At 48.7% G+C, this 9,590-nt stretch overlaps 1 long non-coding RNA gene across 1 annotated transcript; it reads right to left on the bottom strand.

Annotated features, from left to right (window-relative positions):
* Positions 1–490: 490 nt before the first annotated feature.
* LOC124695342 lies at positions 491–2,162 on the bottom strand. Its single transcript, XR_007000561.1, has 4 exons — positions 1,953–2,162; positions 1,207–1,275; positions 1,016–1,124; positions 491–929 (listed from the first exon to the last, which is right to left on the bottom strand). It is a non-coding gene; the product is annotated as an uncharacterized LOC124695342 (long non-coding RNA).
* Positions 2,163–9,590: the final 7,428 nt, after the last annotated feature.

The following is a 9,590-nucleotide window of genomic DNA, read 5'->3' on the forward strand; positions in this document are numbered from 1 at the left end:
TAGTATGGAAACTTCAAGCAGTGGGTATCCTTCACCAAAGTAACATGACTCGATTTATATTGAATCACTGGCACTGAATTTAGATTGCACATACTATGCTTTTCCAATTTGCTTGCAGCTATAACTAACTAACCAAGTACCAATGAAGACAAAGAACAATCAGTCATCAGGCAGATGCAAGCATGAAAGATCAGTGAAATCAATTAAAAGAAGGAGCACACATCAATTAATTACTTTTCGATACTACAAATATGTAGATATGTTGGTTATAACTCAAAAGCATGAATTGGTAGGACTTCCAAAATTACAAACTGAATCCGACATCAAGCGGAATATTGAGTAGCAGATTCTAGTTTCTTCCCTACTTGATTACATCGTGCTTCTCTCATGTTGTTAATATTTAGTTTAAAAGGGGTGTGGTATTTAATTAATGCACCAGTAGCTAGGAAAACAGAAGTTATAAAATATTTACACCTCTCCTCGGCTTTTTAACGACCGAATTGCATCCTAGATACATATCATTTAGTCATAAGACATGCAGTGTTACTTTTATGCCCCATGTATGAATCAAAAAATAACCAGTAGAAACTTCCTAAACCCTTACCAAAGCACCATACTCTAGATGGACATGATAATACAATTTCTCTATGAACATGAATGTACAGAATGTAGGGACAACTCAAAACTTAACTGAAGCTACAAAATAGTTCAGTTGAGGAAAAATAACACCTAGGCATTCCTTGAAAACGAATGTCATGCATAAAAACAATACTCCACCCACAGGAAAGAGAACCAATGTAGTCCTCAATTCACATATTTTTACTGAATGAAATAAGTTCAGTAAAGGTCGAATGTTTTCATTATCCAAGCTCATCGAACCATGCAGGAGGGCCCCTGTTCTTATTTACTTCGGCAGTGCTAGTGCCACCCTGCAATAGAGTGAAACGATCAGTTAGCCATAAAAAGAGGGTTGCTTCTTTATTTGTTATTAAATGAACTATGCATTTGTACTGACCTTGTTGCATCCTAAACTTTACATTGCATCAGCTTCATGTCATCTCAATTGGCACTGCTAATCTGATTTGAAAACCGGCTAACCGTCAGGCCAACAAACTGGAAGCTGCCTACAGTAACGATGGCCGTTTCTGAAATGTTGTTTTAAGCACAATACCTCAGCAGTTGACTATGAACAAATTTAATTCATACCAGATAAGGCGACGTAGAAGGCAGCTGGACTCGCCGCTGGCCGGAAACACCACCTGCACTTACTAAGACCTGCACAAAACACATTGCACACAACTGTAAAAATGAAGAGAATAACAGAATCAAAAGTTCAAGATGAATTCAGATTGGCCATGGACCTATAAAATTTTCCAAACATGTCTTTTTATGCAACTCATATCAGGATCAAAAGTTATATATTATGTTTTTGGATCTGTTCTCGTAATTATCGTTGGATCTGGAAGCAAATCACCATACAAATTTAACGTGCGGTGAACAAATTAGGAAAAAGCAAGAATGAAATGGAGAACGCAGTGAAAAACTGAACCACACAAATTCACCAGGAAAGCTTCGTCGTCAGAGAGATATAAAGTTCAAGCTTCAGATTAGTCATGCAACGCCTGAGAGCAAGAAGCTATTTTATTTTTCTTTTGTGCTTCAATGAGATGGTGAAAAGGCAAAGGCACAAGGCACAAGGAAAGAGTCGTCCGTGGATTTCAGTTAGGCTGGACAATGTACGAAAGAGAGTATTGCTAATGCTTTGACCATTCACGTCTAATCTACTAATTCTTAGCATTACTACTCCATGTATGCTGCTTAAGAAAATCGTTCGGTTCAGAATCTGTACACGCTATTGCCTGTATGACTGAACTGAAAAGATCAAATAAAAGACAGAAGATATGAGCAGATCAAGGGAGGGAAGGAAGGAAGGCGGGGAAAGGATGGTTCACCTGCACGCCGGAGTTCCCGCGCCTGTAGTCGCCAGAATAATCGTTGCGCTCGCGCACACCGTGCTCGTCGTCATGGAGTCACCAGGAAGATCTTGTGCCTGGCGTCGACCGTGTTAGAGCACAACAACTTGGCTCCTCCAGGTGCGACTTTGTGACGCATCGACAGTACACCCGACCCAGGCGACGATGATTGCGGTTCACGGAGGAGCAACCGCGGTGCTGCTACATGCGGCACACCCACCGGAGGACGGCCGGCGTGGCTCCTCACGCCCCATGGCTACCAGCTCCGCGTCGCGCCCGCCCCTCCTCCATGGCGGCGGCCGCGTCTTCCAGCGACCACGACCCTACCGAGGCGTCGCGCCTGAGGTCGGCCCGGCCCCTCCTCCACGGCGGCGGCACCGTCTTCCAGCAGCCACGACCCCAGCGCGGCGTGGCGTTCGTGGACGACGGGAAATCTTTTCGCCCTGGACTGGAGGTCGCCCAAGGCACAGAGGCGAGGCGACGTCCGGCGACGCGCGCTTGAGGTTTCCCCGCGGACGCTGCTCCACCCCGCCGGCGGGCGGAGACCAGCGTGTCCAAGGAGAGCCGGAGCGCGAGCGCAGGCGGTGCGGGCGGCGCAGTGGCCGGTAAGGAGTCCTCTGACGCTGGGAAGCTCCGCTTGGCAATATCAGCGATGTGCCACCGTCGAGGCCCACCTGCCGGCGGCGGCACTGCTGGTTTCGGCAGCGCGGAGGGACGGAGGAACCCTGCCGTCGCGGCGGAGATGTAGGAGGAGGAGCGGACCCGGGCCGCGACCGCCGGCTCCTCGGACAGTCAGCCGCCGCTGAGTGAGAGGCGGCCACATCGGAGCTTGACGGGGGAGATCAGGGCCGTGAATAGGCCAAGGCAGGGGGCTAGAGCAGGGAGAGCGGTGGAGGTGGAGATCGGCCAGGGTTAAAGGTAAGGAAGAAAGTTCCATGGAGGGCTGAGAAAGGCCCTCGCGGCGTGGCACACAAACGCCGGCACTGGACTCAGGCTGGTGCCAAGGCGGGCGTTAGGCCGGACGATACCGCCCGCGACGGGGCGAGAGGGAGGCGACAGGCGAGCGAGACGACAGCGCGGGGCGGTGGATCTACCGCCTGCCGCCCGCGCTGGGGGGAGAGGGGGGCGAGAGGGGGGCGAGAGGCGGGCGAGAGGGGGGGCGGCAGCGTTGGCAGGATGGGGCGAGAGTGCGGGCGAGAGCGAGCGTCGGGGCGAGAGGGATGCGAGAGGCGGGCGAGAGCGCGTTGGCAGGATGGGGTGAGAGCGCGGGCGAGAGAGAGAGAAGTGAGAGCTGACACTATAGCCCGTGCACTGGCACCGTGGGGTGAGAGTGGGGTGAGAGTGAAGGAAAAAAGCTGACGTGGCGGGTGAGAGTGGGGTGGTGCATTGGCACCAGCCTCAGCGGCATCCGCAAATGTTGAATGAGGACGGCCCATGTCGTCCCAGGCGGGGCCCACCGGAGTCAGCAGCACAGTAACGGAGAAACACTACACCCACACGAGAACACACACGGAAGGAAGAACTGAGAGGACAGAAAATATTGACAAATAGTAACGTGTCCCCCAAAATACACACGGAGGCTGAATATAGCAGTGAATAACACGTGGCAGCACGCGAAATAGGGTTAAAAATTCCCAAAAACTGTGAAAAAACATTAATGTTCAGTTTTAATATAGTACTTATTATTATTTGGAAAAAGAGAATGCTAAAACGATGTCCCATGACCCACATTTTTATTTGGTGCCGGTTGCAATCTTCGATCACCAAAAATTTGCCTTTTGTCAATGCCCAGAAAAGTTTGCTCAATACGGAGTATATATGTGTGTTATTTCGAAATGTAGAAAATTCACAAATATGTTTTTCATTAGATTTAGAACTAATAAGTGGATGTTTTTACAGATTTTAAGTCCAGGCATCCCTGGAACTATATTATGATTTTTCACCTTTTTTTGAGCAAATGATTTTTCACCTTTCCAAGCATGTTTATCCCTGATTAAAATAGAGTACAAGTCATCATTGCTTAGCATGTCTTGGAGATTATATCGGAGGAGCAGTCTGCTTTTGTGCCTGGTAGATTGATCACTGATAATATTATCACTGCCTATGAATGTCTCCTTTTATGAAGCGCTCGAGAGCAAAGAAGCATCATTTCTGTGCGCTGAAACTGGATATGAGGAAGGCATATGACAGGGTGGAGTGGCCGTATTTGGAGGCGATTATGCTCCGGCTGGGCTTCAGCTCGACATGGGTCTCTGTTATTATGCGGCTCGTGACGACGGTATCGTTCTCGGTTCTCTTTAACGGGGTACCGCATGAGGAGTTCAGACCTTCTAGGGGGATCCGGCAGGGAGACCCCATTTCCCCTTATGTTGGCAGCAAAGAGCCTTTCGTGCCTCTTAAAATCACAAGATCAATCATCAGCACTCAATGGTATTCACGTGGCCACAACAACCCCGATTGTAAACCACCTCTTTTTTGCAGATGATAGCCTATTGTTCTTCAGGGCATGTCATCAAGGAGCTGTGGAAGTGAAAGAGGTTCTGACAAAGTACTGCGATGCATCAGGTTAGCGAATTAATATGGATAAATCTTCTATTTTCTTTAGCAAGAGATGTCCAACAGCTATCAAAGAGAGTGTCAAGAATGAGCTCGATATTCATAGGGAAACTCTGAGCGAGAAATATCTTGGTATGCCATCAGGAGTGGGCAGATCCAAGAATGGGGCTTTCAAATATCTGAAAGATAAGGTGTGAAAGAAGGTTTTGGGATGATTGGAGCAACTATTGTCTGTGGGCGGGAAGGAGATCCTTATTAAGTCTATCGCGCAGGCAGTGCCAACCTTTTCAATGTCATGTTTCAAACTACCTCACGGACTGTGTGATCATATCAACGCCATGCTGCGTAAATTTTGGTGGGGCAGCAAAGAGGGAAAACGGAGAACGAGTTGGGTGTCATGGGAGAAGATGACCCAACCGAAGCATATGGGAGGGATGGAGTTCCGCGACATCGAACTCTCCAACCTCTCACTTCTTGCACGCCAGGCTTGGCGTCTTCTTCAGGAACCATCCTCGCTGAGCGCAAGAGTGCTAAAGGCAGTGTATTTCCCTGGTACGGATCTCCTGTCAGCTTTGTTGGGGTCACATCCGTCCCAGATATGGAGGGCGATCCTTGAAGGGCGTGATACTCTGAAGCTGGGGTTGATTCGCAGGATTGGTGACGGTTCCACCACTGATGCCTGGCGTGACAACTGGTTGCCGAGGGATGTGCGTCTCACTCCGGTTGCACCAATCAAGGCAGATGCTCTAGGTCGAGTAAGCGACTACATAGACCGCAATACTGCTGCGTGGAACGTGGAGAAGCTACATGAATTCTTTCTCCCTATGGACGTGGAAGTGATCAGAGGAATTCCGTTATGTATGCGTGTGCAGGAGGACTTTTGGGCCTGGCACTTAGAAAAGTCCGGGGTGTTCTCAGTAAGATCAGCATACAGAGCCTTGGTTTCAGTTAAAAAGGCGCGGGAGGATTATGTTGAGCGGCGACCGACGGCGTCGTCGGCCCGGACGGAGGGAAAGGAGTGGACTGATCTTTGGAAGTGCAAAGTGCCATCTAAGGTGCGCATATTCTTGTGGAGGCTGGCTCATTGCTCCGTACCCACCGGTGATGTTCATCACAGAAGGAATATGGCTCCATCTCCATGCTACCCGATCTGTGGGCTGGAGGACTCATGGCGCCATTCACTCATTGAGTGTAATATGTCGCGCTGTGTTTGGGCCTTGACAGAGTTATGCATTGTGGAGCATATCGGTCTCATGGCTGAACCCTCCGCTAGACAGTGGCTGTTTGTGATGATGAAGACTCTCGGCCAGGCAGAGTTTGTGTGTCTGGCGATCACTCTTTGGGCGCTATCGCATGCGCAGCGGATGGGGATCCATGAGGAGATATACCAGAGTCCTCTTTCGGCACATTCTTTCATCGAGTCGTTTATAAAGGATCTGGGAGAGTGCGAGAATAAGAAGGAGAAGGTCTCGGATGGAGCACAGGTGGTGGTGCCGCGTTGGCTGCCTCCTCCGCTGGGAGAGTGCAAGATCAATACTGACGGAGTTGTCGCCAAGACGAGGTGCAGGGGCTCGGTCTAAGCTGTTTGTTGGTCGCTAGAGGGTGTCTTCCCAGGGGCATCAGCCGTGATGTACGATGGTGTCACGGACCCAGGATGTTTGGAGGCGATGGCCTGCCAGGAGTGCCTGGCGCTAGCGGCGGACGTGAGCATTGACAACGTGATGGTTGCTTCAGACTGCATGGAGGGGGTGCAGGGACTAACAGGCTCTTCACTTGGGCGGTTCAGTCACATTATCAAGGAGTTCAGAAGATGGCGAGGCAGAGAGGGGGTGTCTCTTTCCGCCATGAAGGCCGGAGATCAAATAACGACGCACACAACCTTGCTCGAATGGCGACGACGCTCATTGCTGGACGCCATGTGTGGTTGGGGTTACCCCTGTGGGTTTTACTTTTCATGTAATGAGAGAGGTCCATGCATCTTAGTGGACTGTAGTTTTCCTATAAAAAAACTTAACTTCCGTAATTCGTGTTTGGGTAGATCTTGGTACACTACGAATGCGTAATGGGCTGCCAAAAGGTTACCTTTGGGATGATTTTATTGTCGATAGAGTTATAACAGTTGGACAAGCCAGTGGCAGCCTATTGGGCTGTAGCCACGCAAAAATAAACAGTTCAAGCAGGACACGGCCTTATCTTTTTTTTTCTAGATAATAACGACGTTTCCATCATTTGGCAGAGTGCATATCTAGAATATAGGTACTCGTAAGGGAAAAAATTAGAATATTGGACGAGATTCTCAAACAAATTTTGAATTTGAAACTTCAAAATGTCTAAACATTTTAAAAATAATGTCTGGAGAAAGACAAAGCTAAAGTTTTGGCCAAACAAGCCTCAGGCAGGTCTTTGTTCCCAATCTTTCTGTCCGAGCTTTTTTCACTCGCAAATATTCTAGACAGTAAACATTCTCTTTATCTAAAAAGGTAAATAGTTAAGCAAAGATACTATGAACCAAGCAACAAAGTGACTAACATGCAGGCATGCCACAAGTATCACATATATGAACTAGAATTGGACGATGAAGATTTCGGCACCGAAGAGGCGAATGCGACGGATCACTGGTGGCTTGAGATGATCATTCATGTAGTGTCTGCAAAGCATGTTCCTGCTCTCGTACATGTTGTTGCACATCTCACACATGTGCCACCTTAAGTGTTCGGTTTCTGCCATAGCGATGCAGCCATCCACTGCCAGTGTTCGCTCCTCGTTGTCCCTGTTCTGGTGGAAGCTCATTTGAACCCCGCCATCAGCTCCATCCTCATGGTCATAAGCAGCAGCTGGTGCCAAGTTCGCCCAAAAGGCCATAGCCCCTACCCCAGTCGTCGGGACAAAGGGGGGTGATGTATCTTGAACAATCGACACAGCTCCAGGAGTATGAGGATCTGACATGGCGATGTGGCCAGCCTCATCCTCCTTCTCCTCATCATCATTTATGACAATCGCTGTGGGGACTACTGGAGTGATGGATGAATTGGGTACAAGATTCGAATGCACGAACCTCGGCACGCGCGCACTCCGTGGCTTCGTCCCGGCCCAGTGGGTCTCGATGGCCACCCTTGGTCTTTTCTCCCCCTCCTGCTGCTGCAAAACTAGTTCTTGTGGGTTGGTGGAGGTGGCACGAGAACGTGGGTTGCATCTCCTCTTGTGCCCGATTAGCGTCTGGGCCTGATCAAAACTCTTGAAGCACACACGGCACACATGCCGTGCCGCCGGTAGAGCCAAGACGATGTCACCTTGGCCGCCGCGCTCACCATTCGTACCCGGTGAAACGACACATCCCCTAGCACCCTGACCATCGCAAGGATGCGGGGAAGAGCAGCGGCGCCCCATGGGAGGAGCAAAAGCTTCCATACAGGGCTTCTCCTCGATCGGTATGATTGTGCGGCGCCGATGGGGGTCCTTGGCTAAAGGCGGCGCGAGAGCGGATTGGGTGGGGGAACTTTCTGGTGGACACGAACGCTATATATATATAGGGTTTTGCAGTGGTAGAGGTCTGAAATTGGAAAGAAAGATATGGCATGAGCTGTACCAATAACATCATTAATTACCAAAATATTTGTGTGGTGGCATTACTTGCAATGGAAATCGTATATTATTTCCTACGGCTGATATTGGCTGGCATTAAATTGCGACAGGCAGGCATTAAAACATATCTAGTCATCCATATATCTAGGGGTGGGCATAAAAAACCGAAACCGAACACCGAAACCAAATTAACCGGAACCGAAACCGAATGAACCGAGATTAATTTCGGTGCATAAATGTGATAAACCGAATTTATCAGTTAAAATTCGGTTTTGACACCTAATTGACCGAATTAACCGAAAAACCGAGATACCAGCGACACAGATAAAACGAGAGGTCCAGCAGCAAGTCAGATCATGCAGCAATGTATTGCTATCAGATCTCTTTATCTCTCTCAAGACTCTAGCAGCCCCATGCACGTTGCGATGGGTACACACCGCTTTGCATTCCGTTTCTTTGATATACATGCATTCATCTTGATTTTTGCTTAGCGGCTATGTAATTTTTTTTTACTAAGGGCTATGTATTTGACTATGGTTACTTCTACAAGCAGTGGCCTGTGCGTGCTCTGCACTACTGGCCACAACAACACGCACGAGTGGCTAGCTGCATGCATTGTAGGTGCCCGCATTTTATTTTCTGTCAGACTATGTCATATCGGTTAAAAACCGAGCACCGAACCGAATTATTGGTTAACCGAAATGCCAGTCAACAAGAAAACCGATATAATTTCGGTTATCATTTCTTGTTACCCGAATTTTACAAAAAAAGAAAAACCGAACCAAAATTTCGGTTAAAACCGAATGCCCAGGCCTACATATATCCAAACCGGGTTTCGTATGGCTTAATAATTTGTTATTCACCACCATGCCCTTAGTTTTGAAGGGGTACAGAGCGATCTCGTATTTTAGTTTGTGGGAGGGGACACTCAAGTAGAAGTGTTTCTGCCAAAAAGCCTACATGTCCCACTAATGACAGGTGGGTACTTACGAATTTCGTACAAATAATACGGATGTGTATATATTCAAATAGGGTTTCAATATGGCTTTATGATTTTTTATTGATCATCATGCCCATAGTTATGGATGGGTACGGAGCGATCTCAACCATTATTTGTATTTGAGTTTTGAGGGGAGGGGGTGCACTGAACGAGAAGTGTTTTTCTCCAAATTATGTAGTTTCTAAGAGCATGTCTAACAGACTCCTTAAAAGGGGCAAACCCGTATAATAACCGCCGTTATACGGGTTTCGGCTCTACCCGGCCGTCTAGCACACCCCGTAAAACCGGTCCCCGCATCGTTTTTTGTTGTTTTCGATTACGGGGCGGGCTTCCGCCCCCTACTTGTGCGGGGTGGGAGCGGGGATAGAGGGCGAAACCAGTATCCCTCCTCCCACTGCGCGCGAACGGTTTCAGCGAAACCCAACCGCCGCCGCTCGATCTCGTCCGCCCCGCCCTTCCCGGCCACGTCGCGGCCGGAT

Source organism: Lolium rigidum, chromosome 3 (assembly GCF_022539505.1).
Source record: "Lolium rigidum isolate FL_2022 chromosome 3, APGP_CSIRO_Lrig_0.1, whole genome shotgun sequence".
In the NCBI taxonomy this organism is placed as follows: domain Eukaryota; kingdom Viridiplantae; phylum Streptophyta; class Magnoliopsida; order Poales; family Poaceae; genus Lolium; species Lolium rigidum.